The sequence below is a fragment of the Ahaetulla prasina genome, chromosome 15 (genome assembly GCF_028640845.1).
Source record: "Ahaetulla prasina isolate Xishuangbanna chromosome 15, ASM2864084v1, whole genome shotgun sequence".
NCBI classification, from domain to species: Eukaryota; Metazoa; Chordata; class Lepidosauria; order Squamata; family Colubridae; genus Ahaetulla; species Ahaetulla prasina.
The window spans coordinates 9,125,709-9,142,718 of NC_080553.1; the positions used below are offsets into that span (position 1 = coordinate 9,125,709).

Genomic DNA, 17,010 nt, shown 5'->3' on the forward strand with positions numbered 1-17,010 from the left:
CCACCAGGCCCAAGGTTGACTCAGCCTTCCATCCTTTATAAGGTAGGTAAAATGAGGACCCAGATTGTTGGGGGGGCAATAAGTTGACTTTGTAAAAATATACAAATAGAATGAGACTATTGCCTTATACACTGTAAGCCGCCCTGAGTCTTCGGAGAAGGGCGGGATATAAATGTAAATTAAAAAAAAAAACTGTTGTAAGTCAAGGACTACCTGTAGTCATAAGAAGCGGAGGAAATAAGTAACGGGAAAGATGAGAAGAATAATAGCTAATAACAGCCCTACCGGGTGGTTTGATATCCTGGGGCATAGAAAGTGTTGTGGGAATTAGATGTTTAGCAGAATAACAAGTTGGAAAGGGACCTTGCAGGTCATCTAGTCCAACCCCACTCCCACCCAAGTAGGAGATCCTACACCATTTCTGACAAATGGCATGTGGTGGAGGGGGGGGGCGGGCAAAACTGTCTTTGTGTCTGGTTGTTTTGGAGTGCAGTGCCTTTTAGCAGTGATTTGTCTTGTTTAGCCACAGAAAATTTGCCCTCGCCGGTCGTAAGTCGAGGACGGCCTGTACGACCAGCGGTTGGGCCTTAATGTTGTACAGTGAAGGCTGAGTTGGATGGAATTGATTTAACCCTAAATCAGAGTCCTTTGAGATTAGCGGACCGGATCAATACTCTCTTTTTCCTCCGTATTTCTACAGAAGATTAATTCACTCTTATTCACCGCTGAAGCATATTGTTCAAACGGGGTTCTTTGTGTTAAAACTGTAAAATGGAATGCCTTGTTTAGCACAGTGTCTACAACAGAGAGGCAAACATTTACATATGCACACAAATCCATACACACACACACACACTCATACACACACGGGGGAGATGTAGCTGGATGTATGAACATCATGTTGCTATCTTAATTCTTTGCTTCCAGCTAACAATGACTGTAATCTCCTTTTTTGCAGACCTCTTTGTCGTATCGCATGGATCCCGTCTCAGGTTAGAAAGTGGATAAGGTAAGAAGAGCGAATATCTCGCATTTATGAAAACTGGTTAGAGAAAGAATCTGGCTTGGGGAAGTCTTTGCTATCTCTTTACTAGCAGGAGTTACAGTATTGTGTGGATTTTTTTCCTCCTTCTTGTTCAAGTTCAAAGCCTTTATTGTCATTGTACATCATGTATACAAAGAAATTGGTTTAGCTACTACGGGTGCACTCCATACAAGAATACAAGACAACATGAATAATATAAAGAATAATCCTTGTACAAGTAGTTAGGGGAAAAAAAACCCAAGTTATACGTTTCCATATGTACAGTAGTGGCCGAAATTGTGGAAACCTTTTGGGAAAAGTGTATTTTCTAAAACTAACTAATACCATCACTTTTTGGGGGGAGTAGTACCATAAAATTATATATCAATGGAAAGAATGTAATGCAATAACTTTTATGAAGGATTTGCTATTAAAATCGCCGTTACAGTATAAAGAAGAAAAGTGAAACGTAGAAAAAATGAGATATACCAAAATTATTACCCTAGAAAAAACGAGATATGCAAAAATTATTACCATGTCAGTTAATCCTTAGTTGGGTAACCTTTAGTTTGAATTGCGGCCTTACAACGTCTTCCCATGGAGTGAGCCAAGTCTTTGAGTTCTGCAGCTGTTCTAATAAGAGCCACAGTGACGCAGTAGTTAGAGTGCAGTATTGCAAGCTAATTCTGCTGCCTGCCGGCTGCCTGCAATTTGGCAGTTCGAATCTCACCAGGCTCAAAGTTGACTCAGCCTTCCATCCTTCCAAGATGGGTAAAACGAGGACCCAGATTGTTGGGGGCCGCAGGCTGACTCTGTAAACCACTTAGAGAGGGCTGTAAAGCACTGTAAAGCAGTATATAAGTCTTAAGTGCTAGTACTATAACGTGAAACAAAGATTGAAGGGTCGCTTCTATTAACTGGGTTTTATTGCTGGGTCGCTTCTGACTAACAAGTTTCTTTAGTCGGCTCCATAGATTTTCAATTGGTTGAAGGTCTGGGCTATTCCCAGGCCATTCCAGCAATGGAATATGATTATCTTGAAAATTCCCCCCCACAAAAAATGGGGTTATTAGCCATCATACCTCAAAAAGACACTTTTCCCAAAAGGTTTCCACAATTTTGGCCACTACTGTACGTTATATTCTGTGTAATATATATATTACTCTGGTGTACGATCTTATATTACTGCCACCTTGTGCCTCCCACCGACCCGTACGCTCTCACAGAGAGGGACTCCTTAGGGTGCCGTCAGCCAAGCAATGTTGGCTGGCGGCCCCCAGGGGAAGGGCCTTCTCTGTGGGGGCTCCCACCCTATGGAACGAACTTCCCCCTGGACTTCGACAGCTCCCTGACCTTCAGACCTTTTGCCACGAACTTAAGACGTATCTATTTTCTCGCGCAGGACTGGCTTAAAATTTTAATATTTTAGATGATTTTATGGGTTTTTAATTTCCAATTAGTTTTATAGGGTTTTCAAATGTATTTTAAATAGTTGGGCCAAATTTAAATAAGATTTTTAGCTATTGTTTTTAGTTGTATAGTATATGTTTTGATTGTTGTTTTATTTGGCTGTTAACCGCCCTGAGTCCTTCGGGAGAAGGGCGGTATACAAATTTAATAATACACACACACACACACACACACACACACACATAATAATAATAATAATAATAATAATTATTATTATTATTATTATTATTATTATTATTATTACTATTATATTATTATTATTATTATTATATCATGGTATATGCATTTTACACATGACGCTGGCATAAGTGAAATTCGTCATATTACTCTGTTTGTGGTGCCATATTGTGTTTAGGAGTGTTGATAGCCCCCGGGTAGAAGCTGTTTTTAAACCTGTTTGTCCGGCTGTGTGTCTTCTGCCCGATAACACACAATCACTTTGTGCGTTTCTGCTTCCACTTCTCAGCTTGGTTTTAAGAGGAAATTTGTGGACCAAATTTGGTCACCTTTGTGTTTTGTCTGCGCAAACCTGATCAGCTATTTAAAAAAATAAAAATAAAAATGGTCTCCTAGGGATTTTAGCCTACAGCTTCAGATCTTTGGTAGAAATAATTGTAAAGTCTATTGTAGAATGCTGAGCGTTTTCATCAATCCCTTCCAAATTAATATTTTCCTATCTTGGCAACTTTAAGACGGGTGGACTTCAACTCCCAGAATTCCCCACCTCCATGGCCAATATTGCTTGGAATTCTGGGAGTTGTCTGCCCGGTTTCTGCAGCAACAACTATTGTAGAACTCAATATTTTCGTAAATACCCTCCAAATCAGTTGTTTCTCTCTCTTGGCAACTTTAAGATGGGTGGACTTCAACTCCCAGAATCCCCCACCAACATGGCCAATATTGCTTGGAATTCTGGGGGTAGTATGGCTACTGTCTGCTTTCTGCAGGAAAGGCTATTGTAGAACTAAATATTTTCATGCATACCCTTCAAATCAATGTTTCTCACACTTGGTGACTTTAAGATGAGTGGACTTCAACTCCCAGAATTCCCCAGCCAGCTGAGGAATTCTGGGGATTGAAGTCCACCTGTCTTCAAGCTGCCCAGGTTGAGAAGCAGTGCTCCAGGTCGCTCCCTTCACCTTATCATCTAGCTTTCCCGGAGCTAGGACTTTTGAATTAAAAAGCCTAGACACCCAGATGTTTGAGAAGAAAAACTATCTGGAAGTCCAACAAATTTAGGAACCTTCCCCCCCACCCCAAATAATACATTGAGCGTAATGAAAGGTAAAGATGACAGCTAAGGCATCAAGATGGAAACCTGCTTTCAACCACCATACATGTGAATTTGTTCCCGGTTTGAAGTAGTTCTGAAGGATTCCAAGTTTAATCATGTAGGGAAGACGTGTCCAAACTTGGCAACTTTAAACTTGTGGACTTCAACTCCCAGAACTCCTCAGCCAGCTTTGCTGAGGAATTTTTTTCAGGAAAAGAAAGAAGGAAAGAAAGACAAAGGAAGGAAGAAAAGAGAACGAAAGATGGAAAAGAAAGAAAGAAAGAAAGAAAGAAAGAAAGAAAGAAAGAAAGAAAGATGGAATTCCGCAGCCAGTTTTGCTGAGGAATTTTTGCAGGAAAAGAAAGAAGGAAAAAAAGACAAAGGAAGGAAGAAAGTAAGGAAGGAAAGGAAGGAAGAGAAAGAAAGATGGAATTGAAAGAAAGAAAGAAAGAAAGAAAGAAAGAAAGAAAGAAAGAAAGAAAGAAAGAAGGAATTCTTCAGCCAGCTTTGCTGAGGAATTTTTGCAGGAAAAGAAAGAAGGAAAAAAGACAAAAGAAGGAGGGAAGGAAGGAAAGAAAGAAAGAAAGAAAGAAAGAAAGAAAGAAAGAAAGAAAGATGGAATTCCTGAGCCAGCTTTGCTGAGGAATTTTTGCAGGAAAAGAAAGAAGGAAAAAAAGACGAAGGAAGGAAGGAAAGAAAGAGAAAGAAAGATGGACTTGGAAGGAAGGAAAGAAAGAAAGAAAGAAAAATGAAATTCCTCAGCCAGCTTTGCTGAGGAATTCTGGAATTCTGAGGAATTCTGGGAATTCTGGCTAAGGAATCCTGGGAGTTGAAGTCCACAAGTCTTAAAGTTGCCAAATTTGGACACCCCTGATGTAGGGATTTTGGGCTGGTTGCAACCCTGTTGTGTCAGAATAAATACATCCCTCTAACTGAAACTCAGAATCGATGGATTCATAGGACCTGCTAGTTTATTAAACCTGATAAAGAGTTTTCGCTTTCAGTGCATGGAGAAGCATGTTTCATCGGTTTCCGCTTTATTCAATTGTACAAATCTAGAAAATTGGTGGTTGAATAACTGGGATTTATGTTGTATGAATGCATCTCATTTTTTTTGAGCATAGAACAGTGTCTGTACTGATTTAAAAATGTTATATCCTACTGCTTTCCGCTGACATTTGGCAGCTTGTAACATTTAAATTTAATCAATAGCAGACCCAATAACATAACAACAAATACAAGGTCGCGCGAACAGATGATGGTGCTACGCATTTCGTTCCTGATGGAAGACTCGTCAAAATGCATTTCGTGTCTGTCTAGCTTATTTTCCTCCTTGTTATTTATGCATTTATATCAATTATTTATCCTCTGTCTTTGGGGATAACTCTCCAGCCTACAATCGATACCACCAATTGTAAATAATAATAGAATAAATATTTTAATGGATAGATGGATGGGAGGGAGGAAGACAGGAAAAGAAAGAAAGGAAGGGAGGGAGACAGGGAGGGAAAGAGGGAGAGAGGAAGGGAGGAAGGAGGAAGGAAGGAGGGAAGGAAGGAAGACAGGATAAGAAAGAAGGAAAGAAAGACAAAGGAAGGAAGGAAAGGAAGGAAGGAAAGAAAGAAAGATGGAAGGAAAGAAGGAAAGAAAGAGAAAGAAAGAAAGATAAAGGAAGAAAGGCAAACAGACAAACTTTGGCCCTGTAAGTAAAGGTTCTGGGATAGGAAATAAATAAATCCAGCTAAGCTGTTGTTTTGATGCTTATCAATTATTCTTTCTCTATATTTACTAAGCTTGATTTTATTTTAACCACGATGTACTTGTGTATTTTTCCCTGTTTTGAATTAAAGGGCACTTTTCAAACTCTTCCCATATCTTATAATATTGTTTATCTTTCTGTTCTCTAATTTCAAATGTCAATTTACTCATTTCAGCGCATTCCATTATTTTCTTAATAACTTCATCTTGCCATCGGTCTATTCTCATTTTTCCGATTTTTAGCAAACACAGTTCTAGCCGCTGTTACTACATTCACAGTCAAATATCTCAATTCTCTGTTATAAGTTTCAGGTATGATCCCCAGTAGAAAAACCTCCGGTTTAAAATCGATATGCTTTTTTATCGTTTTTTCCAACCACGTATGGATTTTAGTCCAATATCTTCTAGCTTCTACACACGTCCACCACATATGAGCCAGGTATCTGATGACATTTCCAACATTTTTCGGATTTATTCTTGAACATTCTGGTTGTTCTCGTCGGGGGTAAATGCCACCTGTAAAACATCGTATGGTGAAATCAGGTTTGACGCCTCTGCTCTTGATAGATACATTTCATTAGAATTTGACCACATCAGAGGTGAAATCTACTTACCTTCCTTACCGGTTCGGGAATTGCACATGTGCGTGCAGACTTTTTGGGCATGCACAAAGACTTCTGGGCATGCGCAGAAGGTAAAAAACACATTACTTCCTGCTTAAAACCAGGAAGTAATGACACCTGGGCGGCTGGGTGGAGTTTTGCTCCGCCATCGCTACTGGATCGCCAAACCACCGACTGTAGGCGCTAACGGATCGTGAGATCCGGTCAGAACCAGGAGCATTTCACCCCTGGACCACATGGTGTTCAGCCGAGGACCTTCCATAAGTAGGTAAGATTGTAGTTTGAGGGTAGCAATTCTTTTGTTTCCAGCATATCTGCCAATCCAAATAAATTGCAGTATTTGTAGTTATGCAAATGTTCTTCATTCTCTTGGGGGAACATGAGATCAGCCTGGTCTTGTTTAATTCTTGTTTCTTTCTTTAGAATTCTTGAATACCTGTGCTAATGGCTTATAAATTGCTGAAACATTTTGAGGTCAGATCTCTCAAAAGTTTCCATTTCTATCCTGGCTTTTGCTTAAAATAGCGAAGAGCCGCCTCCTTCTGCCTCCGAAAATTGACCCATTTGCTGCTGAGTTCTAATCCCACCTGAGGCACTGAGACAGGTGGGTGATTGTCCTAGTAATTCCCACAGCTCCAAGAAAGGGACGAGGGCAAACCTCTCCCAAAATCTTGCCAAAACAAATGTAGGAGATTGGCCAGGTAGTTGCCAAGAGTCAAAACTTTTAAAAGGAGGGAAAGAGGAATGGAGAGAGTGAGGAAGGAAGGGAGGAAAAGGGAGGGAGAGAGGAAGGAGGGAAAGAGAGAAAGGAAAGAGAAGGAAGAAAGAAAGAAAAAGAAAGAAGGAAGGGAGAGTAGGAAGTAGGGAGAGAGTGTGGGAGGGAGGGAAGGAGGAAGTAAAGAAAGAAAGAAAGGGAAGAGGGAAAGTGAAGGAAGGAAGAAAGAAGGGGAGAGTGGGAACTAAGGGAGAGAGAGTGGGAGGAAGGAAGCGAGAGAGGGAGGAAGGAAAGAAAAGAAAGAAAAAGAGAAAGGGAAGACAGTGAGGCAGAAAGAAAAAGAAAGGTAAGAGAGAAAGGAAAGAGAAGGAAGAAAGAAAAAGAAAGGAAGGATGGGATAGTAGGAAGTAGTGAGGGAGAGAGGGTGGGAGGAAGGAAGGAAGGAAAAAAAATAGGGAAGGAAGGAGAGAATGAAGTAGTGTGGGAGAGAGGGAGGGTGGGAGGGAGGGAGGGAGGGAGGAAGGAAGGAAGCAAAGAGATGGTGAGAGGAAGGAAGGAAGGAAGGAATGAATTTGGAGGCTGCTTCAGAACTGCCAGATGGATACTGGATAAAAACCCCTGATCTCTGACCCCTGCGTTTTACACCTAGGGACTTAAACCTGGAGCTCTGCCAGGAACGACACACCTGCGGTTTTCTTTGGCAGATACATAAGGCAAAGTCCCAACACCCCTGGACTGTAGTCAACCCAACAAACAAGGCCTGGACAGCCATCTTTCAGCCAGACCGGTTGAAAGGTTGTCTCCTTGTCTCCTGTGACAAACCCACCAGGAGAACTAAATCACGTTTATTGTCCTTTGCGGTGGTACCTATGGCCGGTCCTCCGTCTTGCTAGCATTTATGGCTGTGGGCTCCAGGATGCTGATGGGGAGGAGTCCGTCTGCTGTTTTTGTAGCCTGAACCCAGTTGGAGACAATCCACGTTAAATGGCAGTGATGGTTTTGTAAAACATGATTCACGGGGCAGGTTGTGGCTCTGGAGCTTTTAAGCTTGGAAGGCTTCCAGGTTTCTGTGGTTGTGTTTGAGGGTTTCCTTGTCTTCGTGCATCGCTTTCTTTGTGGCTTACCTGATTTCTAGGATACCTGCATTCTTTTAAAAAAAAATTAACTTTGTTCATGCTGGTTTTCATCCCTTGTGTCTTATCCCCTCTGATTTATTTTTTCTTTCCGTGAGAGACATGGTTAACAAATTATAACAACTATCCCATTGCCGTTCTGTAACTCCGTATTATGCTGATTTTATTAAGTTTTATCTTTTAATGTACTGTCTCCTATATTGTATTGTCTACATATCTTTTATATATGTATATCTGGAATGGAATGGAATGGAATGGAATGGAATGGAATAGAATAGAATAGAATAGAATAGAATAGAATAGAATAGAATAGAATAGAATAGAATAGAATAGAATAGAATAGACTGAGTGGGAAGGGGAGGAGAAGGAAAAGAATGGGAGAAGTAGAAGCAGAGTTGAAAGAAAGACAATCGAATAGGAAGAAAAGAGAAGAAAAGAGAAAGAGAATGGGTGATGTAGAAGCAGAGAAGGAAGAATAGAATAGAATAGAATAGAATAGAATATGGAATGGAATGGAAGGAAAAGAATGGGAGAAGTAGAAGCAGAGTTGAAAGAAAGAATAGAATAGGAAGAAAAGAGAAGAAAAGGAGAATGGGTGATGTACAAGCAAAGAAGGAAGGATAGGATAGGATAGGATAGAATAGAATAGAATGAGGGGGGGAGGAGGAGGAGAAGGAAAAGAATGGGAGAAGCAGAAGCAGAGTTGAAAGAGAGAATAGAATAGGAAGAAAAGAGAAGGCAAATGGGTGATGTAGAAGCAGAGAAGGAAGAATAGAATAGAATAGAATAGAATAGAATAGAATAGAATAGAATAGAATAGAATAGAATAGAATAGAACAGGAGGAAGAAAAGAATGAGGGTAGAGATGAAAGAAAGAGAAGAGAAGGGAAGAAAAGAGAAGAGAAGAGAAGAGAAGGAGGATATGAGATGTAGCAGCAGAGAAGAAGAAAAATAGAGTGGAATGGTATGGAATAGAACAGCCTCTTCTTCCTCCAGCTCTGTGGCTTGTTTACGAAAACTACTGTTCTGTTTCCCTTCCCCCAATACTCCCAGCAAAGAGTCAGTCAGAGGCCTCCTTTTCTGATTTATTTACATATATATAAATGTCCTGGCCACGTCTACCCACGGGCCTGCCAAGTTTCTGGAGATAAGAGGAAATTACAGATAAGGCCAGAATTACTCACGAATATATTCTTCCCTCCATTGATACAGTTTGCCCACGCAAATTCATTGCTTTGTCCAAGACAAAAAACCAGGAAGTCCCGCCTCCTATTTATAGTCTCTGCAGATGTCACTGCATGACAATTATGACTTGGCTTTGTCCCAACGCTTCCTCTGCTGCGTGCGCCGATCACGCCTGCGCAGTCTTGCATCACTCCAAAACTTCTTGGGGCGTTGCCAAATCAGAAGAAGGCTCCAGGGAATCAGGCTTTGCCAGCCCCTCCTCCTCCCTTTGAGTGGGTGCCAGGGAGGGAAAGGGCTCAAGAGAAGCAGGGCTTGCCAGGTCTTCTCCCTCACTTTCTGAATCATCCGAGTCCAGGAGTCCAGGTCCAGGAACCTGGGTCACAACAACTACATTAAACTACCAATTAACCCAGTCAGAGAAGGGAACGGAATAATAAGGAATATTTTGTAGGCGCTCTTAGCTTCTTAGTAGACCGTGATTTCTGAGCAATCCTCCTTTTCGAGATCGTAAGAAAAACTGGGGGGAAAACTGCCTGCCTTAACCACCCTCACCCCCACCCCCAGATAGGATTACCCTGGAGTAAGCTGCTCCTCAGGACTACTCCTTAGAACTGAACCTTAAGTAAACTCTGGCCAACCAGGGTGGGAATCAAAGGCTGGCTTTCACCAACTCCAGTTTCTATTTTCAGCTCTTTGCCTTCTGGCCACGATCTGTTATTCTGACCTCGCTCGCAAGAGGTGGTCTCTCTGTGGATTTGGGGACCTGACCTTTGACTTTTTATCTTCTGTAACTGTGACTTTTTTTTTTAAATGACCCTGGTTTTCCACCCTGCATTAACTCCTACCCTGAACAGATTAAGATGATGTTCTTCTACCTGTAGCAGGTCCAGGGGTGGGAGTCAGCTGGTTCGGGCGAACCGGATGTTTTAATCTGGTTCGGTGAACCGGCTGTTGCAGGGACTGGCTGACCTTGCCCACCCAGCCCTTCCCCTCCCAGGAGTCTCCACGCAGCCCGTTTTGGATGCCAGGTAAGTGCAGGGGCCGTGCAGAGGCTTTGGGAGGGTGAAAATGGGCCTACTGCAAGCTCCGGAAATCCGAAAACGGGCCTATTTCTGGCCCCCAGAAGGTCTCCAGAGCCAGAGAGAGGCCATTTTTGCCCTCCCGGAGGCTCGACAAAAGCCCTGGGGAGGACGAAAACTCCCCCCTCTCCCGTTGTGCAGGAAGCCAAGTAGGCCACGCCCACCATAGCCACACCCACATAGCAACCAGGCAGAGAACCGGTTGCTAATGTCAGGGTTCCAAGGAACACCCCCAACCAAATAAGGCTCTGAGGCTTGAGGTTCCTCAAAGTTCCAATTTATTAGAGATGTCATGTTGGCACAGCTGGGAAAACCCAAAACTGAAAGCTTCCAGGTTTTCCACACCCAGTTGACAGTTCACAGCCCTGCCTCACACCCACAAGTTCATCACATTGCCCAATCAACTCTTCACACTCAATTGGATACAATCTTCAGGCAGTCTCCGTCAGATGCAGGATGTCCTTGAATACGGAATGTTGTTATGACTAACTTTCTACCGCTCCAACAACAACCCCCTCCCAACTCCCCCCAGCTAAAATATGTGGCAGTTAAGAAGCAAAAAGAAAATTGCCTTCCAAAACTTGACAGCTAAAATTTCTGAATCCCACCGTTGAGCAGGTCCATGTATTTTGGAGGTGTGTTACCAAACCCCAGACTGGTTGCTTTGGGGTTTGATCTGATTGCAGCGTCCTCAAAAGCCAGAGACACTAGAGGTAGCCCTCAACGTACGTCCCTATTGAGCCCCAAATTTACGTCACCAAGTGAGACGTCGGTTCAGTGAGTTTTGTCCCAATTTTCTCGCCATGTTTGTTCAGTGAATCGCTGCAAGTTCTTAAATGAGTAACCCAGTCATTAAATGAATCCATTGATTTTGCTCGTCAGAAGGTCGCACAAGGGGATCACGTGACCCCGGGACGCTGCGACCTTCATAAATGTGTGTCAGTTGTCAAGCATCCAAATGTCAATAAATAAAATAGAGATTTGTTATTCTACACGGATAATATGCTAACCTTGCACTCAAGGCCCTTTTCCGTGTGTGTATTTTTTATTTTATTTTTTTGTATCCAACAAATTTTTGTCCTCCTCTTTGGACGTTGTGCAATCTGAAGAACAGAAATGGCAAAAACTGGAAGGAGGGGTGGGAAGGAAGGAAAGAAGGAAGGAAGCATTTCATCAGTACCCCAGGGGTCTGTCGTAGGCCCAGTACTCTTCAACATCTTCATCAATGACTTGGACGAGGGGATAGATGGGGAACTCATCAAATTTTCAGATGACACCAAACTGGCAGGAATAGCCATCACTCCAGAAGATAGGCTCAAGATACAGAAGGATCTTGACAGACTTGAACATTGGGTGGCTATCTTAACACGTGATCCAAGGGTGAAATGCTCCCGGTTCAGACTGGATCGGCCGATCCAGTAGCAATGGCGGCAGGTGGTTCGGAGAACCGTTAGCAAAAATTACCCCCCCACACCTCATGCCCAGCTGAGCCGCGCGATCGTCAGAACCGTTTGTTTTTTTTACTTTTAAAAGCATTTTTTAAACAACCTCTTCTGCCAAAGAGGTTGTAAAAAAAATGCTTTTAAAGGGTTAAAACAAGGCTCTGACAATCCCAGCTGAAGTGCCTCATTGTCAGAGGCTTTTTTTAAAAAAACTTTTAAAAGCATTTTTTAAAAGGTAAAAAAGCTGAAGCCTGCTAGGCAAAAAATGGGGGGGGGTTCGTTTGAGAGAGAGAGAGAGAGAGAGAAGGAAGGAAGGAAGGGAGGGAGGGAAGGAGGGAGGGAGGAAAAAGGAGAGAAGGAAGGACTACAAACCTGGCACTAGACTAGAGGGCCAATAGAGGGCCTTTGGTGGCTCAGCAGACTAAGTCTGTTATTAGAACACAGCTGCCTGCAATTACTGCAGGTTCTAGTCCCACCAGGCCCAAGGTTGACTCAGCCTTCCATCCTTTATCAGGTAGGTAAAATGAGGACCCAGATTGTTGGGGGCAATTAAGTTGACTTTGTATATAATATACAAATGGATGAAGACTATTGCTTAACATAGTGTAAGCCGCCCTGAGTCTTCGGAGAAGGGCGGGATATAAATTCAAATAAAATAAATAAATAAAATAAATAAATAAACTAGACGCAGCTTCAGAGGATAATCCAGGGCTGGAAGGGACCTGGAGGTCATCTAGTCCAACCCCACTCCAGCAGAACATTGTTAGTGAGTTTCTGTCTTTAGATTCCCCCCCCAGTCACATGGTTACATAGCCACGCCCACCCAGTCACATGACCTGCCCACCAAGCCACGCCCACAGAACCGGTAGGAAAGACATTTAGAGTTCACCACTGACATGATCCCATTTTGCGACCTCCGGGCAAGCGAAGCCAATGGGGGAGTCAGATTTACTTAACGACCGTGTGACTCGCTTAACAACTGCAGCAACCAAGGTCGCGAAACGGGGACAGACTCACTTAGCACCTGTCTCGGTTAGCAATTGTGGTCGTAAGTCAAGGGCTGCATGTAGGAAAGCTGTGGTGAGGCAGTCCAGGGGTGAGACTAGATGCTCCCCGAGTTCCCTTCCTACCATGCACCTTTCGTGATGGACTTTTTGTGGTGCCATGAAAATGTGGTCGTAGAAATGCATTGATTGTTTTTTTTTTCTGTTCAAGCCAGCCGCCTAACATCCCATAATTTTAGGCTAATCAGGCAATTTCTTATTTTTTTCCGTGGCTGACAGTTTGGAGCAAGTAATGATTTGTGTGTGTGTGTGTGTGTGTGTGTGTGTATTTGCAGTGTGAAATAATCTTGGATAATTAATTGTTTATGAGAAAAGCATTAATGGTAAACTCCTGTGTTGCAATCATTTTATTACTTTCCTTGCTTTATTGCTGGGCCAGACAAAATCGCCTCTCCAAACTCTTTAAGGATCTCAGCCAGACTCGATCCTCGGTGAGAAACTCAGGCTAACAGAGTTGGAAGGGACCTTGTAGGTCATCTAGCCAACCCCACCGCCCAAGCAGGAGAGCCTTCACCATTTCTGACAAATGGCCGTCCAGACTCTCCTTGAGAGCCTCCAGGGATGAAGCTCCCACAACCTCCGAAGGCAACTTCTGTTCCACCGGTTGATTGTTCTCCCTGTCAGAAAATTTCTCCTTATTTCTAGGTTGAATCTCTCCTTGATTTATTTCCATCCATTGTTTATCTTAATGAGAAAGAAGGACTCACTGGAGAAGAGCCGAATGCTGGGAAAGATGGAGGGCAAAAAAAGAAAGGGACGACAGAGAACGAGGTGGCTGGATGGAGTCACTGAAGCCGTTGGCGTGAGTTTAAATGGACTCCAGAGGATGGTAGAGGACAGGAAGGCCTGGAGGAACGTTGTCCATGGGGTCGCGATGGGTCGGACACGACTTCGCAACTAACAACAACAACATTGTTTATCATCTTGCTTTTGGGTGTTTTGGAAAATAAGATTAGATTAACAGAGTTGGAAGGGAATTGTAGGTCATCTAGTCCAACCCCCCACCCAAACAGGAGACCCTACACCATCTCTGACAAATGGCAGTCCAGTCTCTTCTTGAAAGCCTTCAGTGATGAAGCTCCCACAACTTCTGAAGGCAACTTCTGTTCCATCAGTTGATCGTTCTCATTGTCAGAAAATTTCTCCTTATTTCCAGGTTGAATCTCTCCTTGATCAGTTTCCATCCATTATGCCTTGTCTGGCCTTCAGGTACTTTGGAGAATAGCTTGACTCCCATCCTCTCTCTGGCAGCCCCTCAAATATTGGAAGACGGCTATCCTGTCTCCCCTGGTCCTTCTCTTCACTAGATTAGCCATGCCCGGTTCCTGCAACCGTTCATTGTATGTTTTAGCCTTCAGTCCTCTAATCATCTTGGTTGCCCTTCTCTGCACTTTTTCTAGAGTCTCCACATCTTTTTTATAGTGCGGTGACCAAAACTGGATGCAGTATTCTAGGTGTGGTCTTACTAAGGCTTTATAGGGTTTTCTCGTATGGATCTTGATTTACGTCTATTTTTAAGGTCTTTCTTTTTTTTTTAAAAAAAATGTAAACAGTTCATGGCTACCTCTAAAACGAACGAAACTAGTGGATTTATGGAAAGTGCGCTCACGTTTCCGGTTGCAAATTAAATTAAATTTGGCTCTTTTCTGATCGTAACACATTTTCAACTGTGAAAGTTAAGTAAAAAAAAAAACAACACCAGGAATTGGAGACAAGAGGGTTTTTTTATTGCCTTTCTCATAAAAGTCAGTCTGGCATCTATCTCAGATCTCATACTTAGCCTGCTATTCTTGGATTAACTCCAGAACAGGAATTCTTCTCTAATCTTCATCGTTTAGTGTCATGTGCCATTTCTCTATCCAAAATAGCTTTAACGTTGATCATTATTTCAGGCTGGCAAAGAGACGTCCTTAGTCTCCTTCTAATTTACGCGTCACAGTTTGAGATAGAAAATGGATACTTGGCTTTTAAGGTTGACAATTTGCGTAAAGTTGTAAGCACACACAGACAGAAAAGAGAGGGGAGGGGGGGAGGGAGGAAAGGAGGGAAGGAGAGAGAGAGAAACAGGGAGGGAGGGAGGGAGAGAGAGAGAGAGAGAGAGAGAGAGAGGGAAGGGAGAGACACCAAACCTTTTAACCCAGCGATAAGGTTTTGAGCACTCTTCTCCTCCTGTGGGTTTTAATTTGGGGAAAACATTCGGGAAGGATTTGGGTGGGAGGAAGCTGTTCCTCAAAGTAAGGCCAATGACTGGAGCTGGACATTATAATCCAAAGAAGGAATCTCCATGAGTTCATAAGACTCAAGTCTAAATTTATGAAATTTCTCCGTGGAGTCTTACACCAGAATTCAAAATCGAGAATGAAGCTTGTTGTAGAATGCAAGTTGGGATTCCCTTCCTTCCTTCCTTCCTTCCTTCCTTCCTTCCTTCCTTCCTTCCTTCCTTCCTTCCTTCCTTCCTTCCTTCCTTCCTTCCTCCCTTCCTTCCTCCCTCCTCCCTCCTCCCTCCTCCTCCCTCCTCCCTCCTCCTCCCTCCTCCTTCCTTTCCTCCTCCCCTTCCTTCTTTCCTTCCTTTCTCCCTCCCACCTTCTCTCTCCCTTCTTCCTTCCTCCTTCCTCCTCCTTCCTTCCTTCCTCCTCCTCCCTCCTTCCCTTCCTTCCTTTCCTTCCTCCCTTCCTCCCTTCCTTTCTTCCTTCCTCCCTCCTCCTCCTTCCTTCCTTCCTTTCCTTCCTCCCTCCCTCCCTTCCTTTCTTCCTTCCTCCTCCCTCCCTCCTTCCCTTCCTTCCTTTCCTTCCTCTCTCCCTTCCTTCTTTCCTTCCTTCCTCCTCCCTCCTCCTCCCTTTCCTTCCTTTCCTTTCGTTTCTCCCCCTTCCTTCTTTCCTTCCTTTTCTCCCTCCCATCTTCTCTCTCCCCTTTCCTTCCTTTCCTTTCGTTTCTTCCCCTTCCTTCTTTCCTTCCTTTTCTCCCTCCCTCCTTCTCTCTCCCTTCTTTCCTTCCTCCCTTTCCCTCCCTTCCTTTCTCCTCCCTCCTCCCTCCTCCTCCCTTCCTTCCTTTCCTTTCTTCTCTCCCTTCTTTCCTTCCTCCCTTTCCCTCCTTCCTTCTTTCTTCCTTCCTCCTCCCTCCTCCCTTTCCTTCCTTTCCTTTCTTCTCTCCTTCCTTCTTTCCTTCCTTCCTTCTCTCCTCCCTTACTCTCTCACCCTTTCCTTTCCTTCCTCCTTCCCCTCCTCCCTCCTCCCTTTCCTTTCCTTTCTCCCCTTCCTTCTTTCCTTCCTTTTCTCCTCCTCCTTCTCCCTCCCCTTCTTTCCTTCCTCCTTCCTCCCTTCCTTTCTTCCTTCCTCCCTCCTCCCTCCTTCCCTTCCTTCCTTTCCTTCCTCCCTTCCTCCCTTCCTTCTTTCTTCCTTCCCTCCCTCCCTCCCTCCCCTTTCCTTCCTTTCCTTTCCTCTCTTCCCTTCCTTCTTTCCTTCCTTCCTTCTCTCCCTCCCTTTTACCCTCTCACTCTTCCTTCCTTTCCTTCCCTCCCTTTCCCCTCCCATCTTCCCCTACCTTCCTTCCTTCCCTCCCTCCCTCCCTCCCTCCCTCCCATCCATCCATCCATCCATCCATTTCCCTTCTTTTTCCTTTTCTCTGCTATGAAACACACACACACACACACACACAAAGTCTGGAAATTGTTTGGAACTGCAAAAACCCTCCATTATCTTCCTTGCTAAGCTGTGGCTTGTTTTAACTGCCTTATTTTGTTGCGTACCTAATCCTAAAACGTAAAAGTACGGCGGACAATCCTCAGGGACTGGTTTCACACGTCACACCAAGCCAAGGATGGCTTTAGCATCCTCTACTCTTTAAGCAGAGAGACTGGAAACAAATTTGGTCCTTCGCAGTGTAGCGAAAGGAGGCACAGTATATTTTTTACGCGAGCAGATGGTTGAAAACTCTCAGGATTAAATGCAGAAAATCACTTTGTGGCTGCAAAGTTGCGAGCTGGAAAAAAACAATTACAAAGGATTTAGTTGAGGCCGAGACAGCAAAACAGGAGAGATATTTGCACAACCGTGCGATGCGTGTTGGTTGCAGTTTACGCCTGAATGTCTTTGGCACAGCGGTGGGGGGGATTGGGTCTTTTGATGACGGCAGATTGCGTTGTTGATTGTGACTCAATAATCACATTTTTCCCCCAAACCGTGGAGATAAGAAGAAGGAAAAATGATCTTTTATGAAGGACCTTTGAAGTTCCACTGAGATTTCAA

At 43.6% G+C, this 17,010-nt stretch overlaps 1 protein-coding gene across 1 annotated transcript in view; it reads left to right on the forward strand.

Annotated features, from left to right (window-relative positions):
- Positions 1–17,010, forward strand: part of ARVCF (ARVCF delta catenin family member) — a 404,277-nt gene that overhangs the window by 47,118 nt on the left and 340,149 nt on the right. Inside the window, exon 2 of the mRNA XM_058158410.1 lies at positions 959–1,009. The gene's annotated coding sequence lies outside the window, so the exon portion shown is untranslated. The remainder of the gene's footprint in view (positions 1–958; positions 1,010–17,010) is intronic.